The sequence below is a fragment of the Choloepus didactylus genome, chromosome 9 (genome assembly GCF_015220235.1).
Source record: "Choloepus didactylus isolate mChoDid1 chromosome 9, mChoDid1.pri, whole genome shotgun sequence".
NCBI lineage: Eukaryota > Metazoa > Chordata > Mammalia > Pilosa > Megalonychidae > Choloepus > Choloepus didactylus.
In genome coordinates, this window is record NC_051315.1 from 31,081,242 (window position 1) to 31,094,571 (window position 13,330).

At 35.9% G+C, this 13,330-nt stretch overlaps 1 protein-coding gene across 4 annotated transcripts in view; it reads left to right on the plus strand.

The window, feature by feature from the left end:
* KYNU (kynureninase) overlaps positions 1-13,330 on the plus strand; it is a 136,570-nt gene that overhangs the window by 62,405 nt on the left and 60,835 nt on the right. The window lies entirely within an intron of this gene.

Here is a 13,330-nt window from a genome sequence, read left to right on the forward strand (position 1 = left end):
GAATTACAGCATATGAATGCATTTTGGAAAGTCAAATGCTCCAGGACTATAGTAAGAAACGCCACAAGCTTTCATCCTCCTCTACTCCATTCCTACCCTAGCTAGAACTAGGCAGCCACTCCCAAGTATAAGGTTCTTTGAGGAATCCCAATATCAGAGTTAACTAGCCAATTTGTTTCTCTTAATCCATCAGCCATCTATGGAAGGTTGGCAAATATGCACACACACCAATAACTTTTCCTTTTTATGTTCACTTTCTTAAATTTCCCATCATGCTTTTGCTTTTTAAGATAATATTGCCCAGATGACTCCTATAAAACTTTATAGCACTGTAGTTCTTGCATTGTCTCATTACTTTTACTCAAGCCAGGCATGATAAAGACCTGATTGGCGTGTTGTGAAAACTGCAGTTCCCACAAATAACCACAAGGTCATTCCATGAGAGTGCCAGCTAGCACCCATCCCTACTAGCCTTGAGGGGACAGATGGGCACCTGGAATTACCACAGATGATGCTAGTGACATTGCCACCAGCGTCACCCATCTACTGCAGTCTGGGCCAAGGAGCATGCAGACTGCTATGTATGAATGGCCACAGGCTCACTGGCAGGTACCTCCAAGGCACAACAGGGGCTGGAGCCATGAATGTTACTAAGGTGGCTCAGGGCAACAGCTATTTATTTACCTACATTAAGTATTTGATTATTTTAACAACCCACGCGAGCATAGTAATGCATAGAACATGCAAATGCATACCAGGGGAATGTCATCCCTGGGTATAGGCACAAAATCTTTTCTTGTATAATTACCATTTTCACACCAAATCTGCTATTTATTGATGATCTTCATAACTCATAGAATTGTTTTGGTGAAGAAGGAACAAATAAATAATGATACTAATCAAAGTCAATCTGCTGTAGACCAGGACTTTAATGTTACTGGGAAAAAACTTTAATTATATAATTTCATGTTTCATTTTAATAAATAGACAAATAATGACCCAAAGTTGACACCCAAAGTTGACACAATGAGCAGCTCTTAACCAGGAAATTTCATCACAGGCCATGTGCGATCATATCACTCCCTTGATTAGAAAAATCCTCCTTACTGGGCAGTGATGATGGCAAGGACAAAGCACATGACATTCCTTGTTTTATTAAGAGAGATTTTGTGCATAATTTAAAATACTATTAATTGTTCAAGATACATCATTTTAAAAGATGTCAAGTCTGAGTAAATATCATATGCACTGAAACAGCAACATAAACAAAGGACATCAAATAATATTCTTTTAACATTTAAAGTCAATTTAGAGACTATTCTTAACAATTCCATGAGTTTATTGTGTGTTCATTCATTTGTTCACTTATTCAACAACTATCTGAGTTTATATTTTATGGGAGAAGAAGACAATAATATTAGATAATTGCTACAAGAATTATATGCAAACAGGGCTCTAGGAGGAGAGAGAGAGAAGCGGGTTCCGACAAGGGAATCTTCCATAGAAGTCATTTGTGATCAGAATCTGAGTTAGCCATGCAAGTGAGCAGGGAAAGAAAATACCAGAGAAAGCGAAGAGTTTATGCCCATAGAGCGAGGTAGGTATGGAACATCTGAAGCTAGGGAGCTAGAAGGTACATTAAAAGCCATACCAAGGAATCTGACTTAAATTCTGGAGATTCTTTGAAAGGAAACAGGGAGTCTTTAATGAGACATGTGATTTAAAAAGTTAACTCTAGTGATAGCACGGGGAATTCACTGGAGAGAGGCAGGTTGGAGGTGTTCGGAATAGTGAGAAGCCTACTGCAATAGTTTGGGGGCTGTGACCATAAAACAAGGCGAGGTGATGGCTGAATACTGCTCCGGTCATTTATGGTTGTGCCAATATGAGTGTGAGTTCGTGTGGGTAATTTTGAATAAAAATCTTTTGAAAAATATCTGATAAAAAATGCATAAAATTACATAAACCACATATGTAGTTTATGTTTTCACTTATTCATGTCATGTTACCTACTCAGATAAAATAATGAAAGCCTCTTAACTAGATGGCCATAAAGATGTTTTTGAGAATTGGGTTTTTTCCTTTATTTTTAAGATGCTGCCATCTAGTGACACTTCTTAAAATTCACTTTGTGCCAATTCCATTTAAGTTTGTATTTTCTGGTCCTCTCCTCGAAACAGTCACATTTTAATAATTTATGTTTCCTTCTACCAATGGGGAAAAAATTGTACATGCATTAAAACATACTGTAGAAGCTGCAAGTAATTTTTTGATTTGGTGCCACAGATCTGACCACAGGGCTTTTAATAAAAGGATACAGTATGTGAAGTTTTGTGGTTTCTTCAATGTGCCATTCTTTATAAATAATTTATAATGAAATAAAAGTACTGCCTTTTCTATTCATTGAGTTTTCCAAGAAAAGTTGAGTTATAAAAAAAAAAAATGAAAAGTTGAATTGCAAAGGCTGTTTCATAAAAATCATTGCTTTAATTAGAAATGTTGGTGACAGGAAAGAATTTAAAATTTAGAATAAGTAACTTTAATTTTCCAAACTGGAACTTTGGTATTAAAAGTGTTATCTTAAAAAACAAATAGGAAAAAAACACAAATAAGTATGTGTGTGCATGTGTTATCTATTAAACCTAAACACCAGTCTGCAAACCCAGTTTTTTATAATCTCTAAAACTTTGACAGATCACTTTTAAAATTTATATAACCATGGAGCATCTGTCTTAATCTTGTGACATTTATTGCTCAGTATTTTGTGAGAAACAAAGTACAAATCCACCTCCCCTACTCTTCCCGCAGCCCCTCCCCTCCCCAAAAAATAAAATCAGTTGTATAGTACTGGTAAGAACTTTACTTTTGTGAGATGCTGGTTAGAGTCTCATCATAATAAATAAGGTTCCTAATTAATTGACTCTTATATATTGAGTTTTCTTTATGTGATATAATGCTCTAGAGTAGGGATTGGCAGAGCCATTCTATTCCAGACCAAATAGTAAATATATTAGGCTTTGCAGGCCATCCATCCTCTGTTGGTACTCCTAAATTGTGTCACCATAGAACGACAGCAGCTATGGGCAATATTTTTTAAAGCGAGCCTTGTTGTGTTCCAACAAAACCGCATTTATAAAAACAGGCCATAGTTGGATCCCGCTGCTCTAGAGAAAGTACCTGTAGTAGCAGTTTTGGGTAATTTATCTATAAAGGTTATTTTAAGAGATGCTAGAACAATTCTAAAATTGGTCCCACTGCAAATAGTTACTTCAAAGGTTTACTTCAAACAATAGGCATATTCCTTCCAGGTTGCAGAAAATATAGGTTTTGGAATATAATTAATATATGTGCATTTAGTAAGCTAAAAATAGAAAGCTTCAGACGTGAAACTTTTTGCAAAGTGAACTGTCACCCCCATTTGAAGGTCAGGTGTTTATTTTTTAATTTATGCTCATGTGCTAAGTTGTCTTAAAGTGGAACAAAGTACTCACAGTTTTCTAAATAAAATTTTTAACATTTTGACATGCAGAAACTTAAACTGTTTTGATGTTTATCCCTAAACTTGAAAGTTCTAGTTGGATATAATTGGGACATAATATGCATTCATCGTTCCAGGTTGTTCTTCTGGGAACTTAATAAAAACAGCATCTTGGTTTCCACTCTAAAACAGTGTGAATTCTACTAGGCAGACATGCAAAACACTTGAAACCACAGAACAAGAAAATAACTTCTTGTTATTTAGTAAGTATAGAATAGAGTCACATCTTAAGAGGCTGTTAGACTCTTAATCAATGTGTACAGGAACACTGTGTAAAGCCAAAATTACCTTTGAAAATCTCTTTCAGGCAACATCTTATTTTTTTCTGTATCATTAGATCCAAAAACATGTTTTTTTTAATTGAGCACCTGATAAAACATACTAAGGGGACTGACATTAAGGGCCTCTGTTGTATGAAATGTATGCATCTTTAAATACAGAATTACACTGAGCGTAGAGATGGTCTTATTCTGAGGACATGAGAACCCAAAGGACTGAAGTAATAACTGATCCTCACCTCCCAGCCTGTGCTCCTTCTGGAGCTTTGAACTCAGAGTGAAATGACAGCTGTAATTCCTACAACTGTGGAAATGATGCCTTGCTCTTTTGGGGCTGAGTTTACGTGTCAGCTATCTCTGGCCAAAAAACACTGTGTGACAAACCATCGCAAAATTTGGTAGCTTAAAACAATTATTGATCATCTTGATGCCAGCGGACCTAGGTAGGACTTGGCAGAGGGGTCCTGCTGATCTCGGATGAGCCCCTTCATGCATCTGTGGCCACCTTGGGAGAGAGAGGCTGGTGGAGGAGGTAGAAGCAGCTTTTCCAGGCTGAGCTCCGCACTTCTCTCATCTTCCAGCTGGGCAAGTGGGCTAGCCTGAGCAGGTCATTCTCACAGAGATGGCAGAGGGTGAGAAGGGGCAAGCCTGATCACTCAGAGACTCTGCTCGCATTGCATCTACTTGGTCACATGGCTGAGCACAGTGGCAGAGAACTGCACCCTGCCCACAGTTACATGACATGGATGCAAGAAGAGACAAAGAATGAGAACCGTTAATGCAATTTACCATAGTGTGTATAGTTGGGTTGATTGAATTAACATGGACATGATGAGAAATCATGTGCTAGGCTGACAAATTCTATTAACTCCTTCAGGTTACTAGAATACACTAAAGCAGTTTTCAAATTTTTGGTAACTGAATCTTTTTACACTCCTAAAAATCAATGGAGACCTAGAAGAGGTTTTAATTTTGGGTTTATATCTATCTATACTGTATTTGAAATTAAAACAGAATTTAAAATTAAAACAGAATTTCATGTTATATTAATTTAATTTAAATAACAGTAACAAACCAATTACATGTTAATATAAATATTCTCTAACTGTATTTGAAAATAACTACATCTCCAAAACAAACAAAAAAAGAGCAGCATTATTCTACATTTGGCAAATTTCTTTAATGTCTCTGTTAATAGAAGACAGCTGGATTTTCATACCTGCTTCTGCATTCAATCTCTTTAATTTTTTTTTCATGATGAAGCATATGAAGAAAATCTGTCTCCATGGATATTTAGTTAGAAAAGGCAGGAGTAGCTTAATGGCCTTCTCAGTTAATTGTGAATATTTTTTCATACTACACAAGAATTTGGCAAGTAACCACTTCTTGGGGTTACTTGTGATGTGGAGGGTGAAACCAAATCAGTGAACTTTCTGTACTTTGTTACATTAAAATCCATTGTTCAATCACACTTTTAATGGGTCTGTTATAAGTGCATCAACTATTGGTGGTCACTTAGAAAATATCAGTTTACTAATTAATGAATATATTCCAAATATTGACATTTCATTATATAATACTTAAAAATCATATCTGTTAATATCACTGCCAAACTCATCAGAAATATCTTTAAATATTGGAAAGTGATCATACTCATATACAAGTTTTACACATTCTATTTTTTTCTTGGAAACTCTAACTTTAACACTGACAGTAAATACTGTTGCTTTTCTTGAAGTAGTAGACTCATTTCATTCATTTTTGAAAGAATATCTGTCAAATACCCAAGTCAGAATTACCAATGTTGGTCTATCAGTTGTGCTTTCATGTAATAATGTTATTCCATGAAAAAGGGTCTCATTTAATTTGCAACTCAAATAAATTTACAATTGCAATACCCTGACACAACCATCCTACTTAAGAATGCAACCAATGGTTTTATGCATAATTCCCACACTGAACGTTAAAAATATGAGAATTAAAATTTTGAGATTTAATAAAAATTGATCATTTTTTACAGTTTTATCAAAGAGATTCTTAAATGAAACTTTTCCCTCCAGTAAGTGAATGGCTGGGATGAATAAGATGACTCAATGTATAAACTCTAGTGCAGTCTGATGTCACTGCCTTGATTTGTGCTAGGGTGCCCACTGTTCTATCCACTCTTTAATTCATTTATTTCTATTAGAGAAGTTCTGAGTTTACAAAACAATCATGCATAAAATACAGGATTCCCATACACCACCCTACCACCAACACCTACACTTGGTGTGGAACACTTGTTACTTTGGGGATAGCACTTTTAAAATAAATGTATTATTTTTTAACAGTAGCTACCTTTGTTACAACTGATGGAAGGTTATGAAAATAGTTCTATCTATCATCCATTATTTATATTAGGTGTATTTTTTCCAGTAAACCACCCTATTATCACCACCTTGTCATGTATTTGTTATAACCCATGAAAGAACATTCTTATATATGAATTATTAACTAAAATCCATTGTCTACCACAGGGTTCACCATGCTGTACAGTCCCATGTTTTATCTTTTAATTTTCATTATACTACAATATACATCCTAAAGTTTCCTCTTTTAACCACATTCACCTACATAGTTCAGTGCTGTTGATTACATTCACAATAATGTGCTATCATCAACACCATCCATTTCCAAACCTTTACTGTTGGCTGAAATAGAAATTCTGGACAAATTAAGTATCAACTCCCCATTCTTTAAGCACAATCTATCGCCTGGTAACCTACATTCTATATTCTAACTCTATGAGCTTGCTTACTAAAATTAGTTCATAACAGCAAGATCATACAATATTTGTCCTCCTGTGTCTGGCTTATTTCACTCCCCAAAATGTCCTCAAGGTTCATCATGTTGTCGCATGCATCAGAATTTCGTTCCTTTTTACAGCTGAATAATATTCCGTCATATGTATATACCACATTTTGTTTATCCATTCATCAGTAGATGGGCACTTGGGTTGCTTCCATCTTTTATAAACTGCAAATAATTCTGGTATGAACACCAGTCTGCTAATATCTGTTCGAGTCACTGCTTTCAGTTCTTCAGAGTATATACCTAGTAGCAAGATAGCCAGATCATATGGCAGTTCTGTACTTAGCTTCCTAAGGAAATGCCAAACTGTCTTCCACAGCATCTGCACTATATTACATACCTACCAGCTGTGAATGGGTGTCCCTATTTCTTCACATCTTCTCCAACACTTGGAGTTTTCTGGTTTTTTAATAGTGGCCATTCTACAAGGTGTGAAATATTTCATTGTAGTTTTGGTTTGCATTTCCCTAACAGCTATTGATATTGAGCATCTGTTCATGTGCTTTTAAGCCATCTGTATTTCCTCTCTGGAGAAATCTCTATTCAAGTCTGTTGCCCATTTTTATATTGGGTTGTTTGTCTTTCTATTCAGATGTACAATTTCTTTATATATTCTGGACATGAAATCCTTTTCAGATATGTGGTTCCCAAATATTTTCTCCCATTGAATAGACTATCTTTTCACTTTCTTAACTAAGTCCTTTGATGTGCAAAAGTTTTTAATTTTGAGGAGGTCCCATTTATCTATTTTTCCTTTTGTTGCTTGTGCTTTGGGTGTTAAGTCTAAGAAACCTATCACAAGATGCCTACCTACATTTTCATCTAGGAGTTTTATGATCTTGTTTCTTATATTTAGGTCTTTGATCCATTTTAAGTTAACTTTCCTATGTGTTGTTGAGATAGGGTTCCTCTTTCACTTTTTAATCTTTTCTGTATATAGATATCCAGTTCTTCCGGCACCATTTGTTGAAGAGACTATTATTTCCCAGTTGAGTGGGATTGGCAGCTTTGTCAAACAAATTAATCAACTGACCATAGCTGTGAAGTTCTATTTCTGAACTCTCAATTAATATCCATTGGTCAATATATCTATCTTTATGCCAGTACCATGCTATTTTAACCACTGTAGCATTGTAATGTGATTTAAAGTTAGGAAGTGTGAGTACTCCAACTTCATTCTTTTTCAATATGTTTTTGGTAATTCAGGGCCCCAAATAAATTTGATAATTGGCTTTTCCATTTCTGCAAAATTGATTGTTGGAATTTTGATGTTGTATTGAATCTGCAAATCAATTCAAGTAGAATTGATATTTTAACAATATTTAGTCTTCTAATGCATGAACACAGAATGTCCTTTCATTTATTTTGGTCTTTTGATTTCTTTTTGCAATGCTTTGAGTTTTCTGTGTACAACTTGTTTACATGCTTGGTTCAATTTACCCCTAGATATTTCAGTTGTTATTGTAAATGGAATTTTTTTTATTGATTTCCATCTCAGATTGCCCATTATGAGTGTATGGAAACAGTACTGATTTTTGCATGTTGATCTTGTGTGCTACCAGTTTGCTGAACTCACTTATTTGCTCTAGTAGCTTTGTTGTAGATTTTTGGAGACTCTATATATTTAGGATCAAGTCATCTACAAATAGTGAAAGTTTTATTTCTTCCTTTCCAATGTAAATGCCTTTTATTTCTTTTTCTTGCCTAACTGCTCTGGCTAGAACTTATAGCACAATGTTGAATAATAGTGGTGATAGTGGGCATTATTGTCTTGTACCAGATCTTAGAGTAAGAGCTTTCAGGCTTTTACCATTGAGTATGTTAGCTATGGGTTTTTCATATATGCTCTTTATCATGTTCAGGAAGTTCCTTATATTCCTATTTTTTGAAGTGTTTTTATCAAGAAAGAATGCTGGGTTTTGTCAAATGCCTTTTCTGTGCCAATCAAGATGATCACGTGGTTTTCCCTTTTTGTATTGTTAATGTGGTGTATCATGTTAATTGATTTTCTTATGTTGAACCACCCGTGCATACCTGGGTTAAAGCCCATTTGATCATGCATTATAATTCTTTTAATGTGCTGTTGGTTTGATTTGTAAGTATTTTGTTGAGTATTTTAATGTGCTGTTGGTTTGATTTGCAAGTATTTCATTAGAGAAATTGGTCTCTTTCTATTCTTGTAGTATCTTTATCTGGCATTGGTATTTTGGTGATGTTAGCCTCATAGAATGAGTTAGGTAATGTTCTAGTTTGCTAATGCTGCCAGAACGCAAAACACCAGAAATGGATTGGCTTTTATAAAAGGGGGTTTATTTGAAACACAGTTACAGTCTTAAGGCCATAAAGTGTCCAAGGTAACACATCAGCAATCAGGTACCTTCACTGGAGGATGGTCAATGGTGTCTGGAAAACCTCTGTTAGCTGGGAAGGCACGTGGCTGGCGTCTGCTCCAAAGTTCTGATTTCAAAATGGCTTTCTTCCAGGATGTTCCTCTCTAGGCTGCAGTTCCTGAAAAATGTCACTTACTTGCACTTGGGGTATTTGTCGTCTCTTAGCTTCTCTGGAGCAAGAGTCTGCTTTCAATGGCCGTCTTCAGACTGTCTCTCATCTGCAGCTCCTGTACTTTCTTCAAAGTGTCCCTCTTGGCTGTAGCTCCTCTTCAAAACATCATTCACAGCTGCACTGAGTTCCCTCTGTCTGTCAGCTCATTTATATGGCTCCACTGATCAAGGCCCACCCTGAATGGGTGGGGCCATGCCTCCATGGAAATTATCTAATCAGAGTTGTCACCTACAGTTGGGTGGGGCCCATTCCAAAGAAACACTCAAAGAATTACAATCTAATCAACACTGATAACATCTGCCAACACAAGATTACATCAAAGATAATGGCATTTGGGGGGATATAATACATTCAAACTGGCACAGGTAGTTTTCCCCCCTCTTCAACTTTTTGGAATAGTTCTAGCAGGATTGGTATTAATTCTTTCTGGAATTATTGGCAGACTTCACCTGTAAAGCCATCTTTTCCTGGGCTTTCTTTCTTTGTAGTTTTTTTTTAATGACTGATTCAATCTCTTTACTTGGAATGTTCCATTCGAGGTCTTCTCTATTTCTATAGTCAGTATAGGTTCTTCATGTGTTTATAGAAATTTTCCATTTCATCTGAGTTGTCTAATTTGTAGGTACATAGTTGTTCATAGTGTCCTTTTAATCCTTTCTATTTCTGTGTGGGGTCAGTAGTAATGCCCCTCCCACCCCATTATTTATGATTTTATTTATTTGCATCTTCTCTCTTTTATCTTTGTCAGTCTAGCTAAGAGTTTGCTGATTTTATAGATCTTCTCATAGATCCAATTTTTGGATTTTTAAATTTTCCCTTGTTTTTTTTTATTCTCAATTTTATGTATTTGTGCTCTAATCTTTAATTCTTTCCTTCTGTTTGCTTTGGGATTAGTTTTCTGTTCTTTTCCTAGTTCCTCCAGGTGTACAGTTGGGTCTTTGATTTTAGCGCTTTCTCTTTTTTGATGTAGGCATTTAGGGCTATTAATTACCCTCTCAGAACTGCCTTAGCTGCATCCATAAGTCTTGATGTGTTGTGTTCTTGTTTTCATTCATCTCAAATATTTACCAATTTATCTTGCAATTTCTTCTTTGACCCACTGATCATTTAAGAATGTGGCATTTAACTTCCATATATTTGTGAATTTTTCAGTTCTCATCCAGTTATTGATTTCCAGCTTCATTCCATTTTGGTCAGAGAAAGTGCTCTGTATAACTTTGATCTTTTAAAATTTATTGACAATCTTTTTGTGATCCAACATGTGGTCTATCCTGGAGAATGATCCATGTGCCCTTGAGAAGAATGTGTGTCATGCTGTTCTATGCATGTCTGTTCAGTCTAATTCACTTATCATATTATTCAAGTTCTCTGTTTCCTTATTGATCCTCTGCCTTAATGTTCTGTCTAATGATGAGAGTGGTGTATTGAAGTCTCCAGCTTTATTGTAGTGGTGTCTATTTCCCCCTTCAGTTTTGCCTGTGTTTGCCTCATTTTTTGGGGCACCATAGTCAGGTGCATAAATATTTTTTTATTATTTTTTCTTATTAGATTGCCCCTTTTATTAATGAATACTGTCCTTCTTTGTCTCTTATAACAGTTTTGCCTTTTAGGTTTATTTTGTCCAATATTGGGATAGCCACCTGAGGTCTTTTTTGATTACATGGAATATCTTTTTCCAATCTTTCATTTTCAGCCTATTTGTGTCTTTGGGTCTAAGGTGAGTCTCTTATAGACAGCATTTAATTGGATCATGCATTTTTAATTTTTCTGCCAACCTGTGTCTTTTGTTTGGAGAATTTAATCCATTAACATTCAATGTTATAACTATAAAGGCAGTACTTACTTCAACCATTTTATCCTTTTGTTTTTATATTTCACATCTATTTTTTGTCTCTCTTCACCCTTTTAATTATACTTATTGATAAAATTTCATTTCTACACTCTACTCCAAGCCTCCCTCTCCTGTCTTCTTCTTTCAGTCTGCAGAAACCCTTTATTCCTTGTAATGTAGGTCTCTTGTTGACAATATCTCTCAATTTCTGTTTGTGAATATTTTAAACTCTCCCTCATTTTTGAAGGACTGTTTTGCCAGGAAAAAAATTCTTAGCTGGCAGTTTTTCTCTTTCAGTACCTTAAATATATTATACCACTGCTTTCTCACCTCCCTGGTTTCTAGGTTAAAATCTGCATGTAGTCTTACTGCAGTTCCTTTGTATGTGACCAATGGTTTTCTCTTGCACCTTTCAGAATTCTCTCTTTATATTTCGCATTTGACATTATGATTAATATGTATCTCAGAATAGGTCTACTGGAATTTATTCTGTTTGGAGTATGTTGCACTTTTTGGACATGTATAATTATGTCTTTCGTAAGAGGCGTGAAATTTCAGCCATTATTTCCTCAAATATTCTTTCTGCCCCTTTTCTCTTCTCTTATCCTTCTGGGACATCCAGAGCATGTATATTTTTGTGCTTCTTGTTGTCATTCAAATCCCTGAAACCCTGGTCATTTTTTTGCATTCTTTTCTCTATCTGTTGTTCTTACTGGAAAATTTCAACTTTCCTGTCTTCTAGTTCACTGAGTTTTATTCTGCCTCTTCAACTCTGTTGTTGTATGCCTCTACTGCATTTTTAATCTCTTTGTTTGTGCCTTGCATTCCTATAATTTGTTATGTTTCTTTTTACATTTTCAAATCCTTCTTCATGCTCACATTGTGTCTTCCTAATACCCCTCATCTTTTTAGCCATATTTTCCTTCATCTCCTTGAATTGATTTAGGATATTTGTTTAAACATCTTTGATTATTTTTTTCCAAATGCTTTGTCTCCTCCAAAGTTTTAATTTGTTCTTTTGACTGGACAATATCTTCTTCTTTCTTAGTATGTTTTGTAGTATTTTGCTGATGTGTAGGTATCTGATTGTCTTGATGAATTTACTCTGAAGGTCAGTTTCTCTCTTTTCCCTAGGGTTTTATTATTGATTTTCTTTGTGTTAAGGCTTTTCTTTGATGTTTGGTTCACCATATTTTAAACCTTTACAATAGCCCAAGTTTGAACAGTCCAAATTTTTCAGTTCTTCTTCATTGGATTCTTGCCCTAGATATGTGGTAAAATTTTTAAGATTGCACTATTTGTACAATTGTTTCACTCCCAGGAGAAAGTTTCCTTTCCTCTATTCTTTCTCTGGGAGTCCTGATCTGTTCTATTTGTTTTTGTTTTACCTATATAGTTTCTTTACACTCCTTTCATTGTCTCTAGGTGCTATTGCCTGGAGGGCAAATTCTGGGATGAGGGACATTCTGGAGAGGACTTTTCCATGTTGGTATTTCCCGGCTGTGCCAGTTTGAATGTATTATGTCCCCCAAACACCATTATCTTTGATGTAATCTTGTGTGGGCAGACATTATCAGTGTTGATTAGATTTCTTTGAGTGTTTCTTTGAAGATGCGCCCCACCCAGCTGAGGGTGATGACTCTGATTAGCTATTTCCATGGAGGCATGGCCCCACCCATTCAGGGTGGGCCTTGATCAGTGGGGCTATATAAAGGAGCTGATGGGCAGAGGGAACTCAGTGCAGCAGTGAATGATGTTTTGAAGAGGAGCTACAGCCAAGAGGAACACTTTGAAGAAAGTACAGGAGCTGCAGATGAGAGACAGTTTGAAGACAGCTGTTGAAAGCAGACTCATGCTCCGGAGAAGCTGAGAGAGGACAGATATCCCAAGTACAACTAAGAGTGACAGTTTTCAGGAACTGCAGCCTAGAGAGGAACGTCCTGGAAGAAAGCCATTTTGAAACCAGAACTTTGGAGCAGACACCAGCCACATACCTTCCCAGCTAACAGAGGTTTTCTGGACACCATTGGCCATCTGCCAGTGAAGGTATCCGATTGCTGATGTGTTACCTTGGACACTTTATGGCCTTAAGACTGTAACTGTGTTTCAAATAAATCCCCTTTTATAAAAGCCAATCCATCTCTGGTGTTTTGCATTCCAGCATCATTAGCAAACTAGAACACCAGCTAAAATGGAGACAAAGATTTATGAAGGGGGCACAGACCAGCTCAAAAGTGCCCTGAGTTGGGGGTTATGAAAGACACCAAAAGC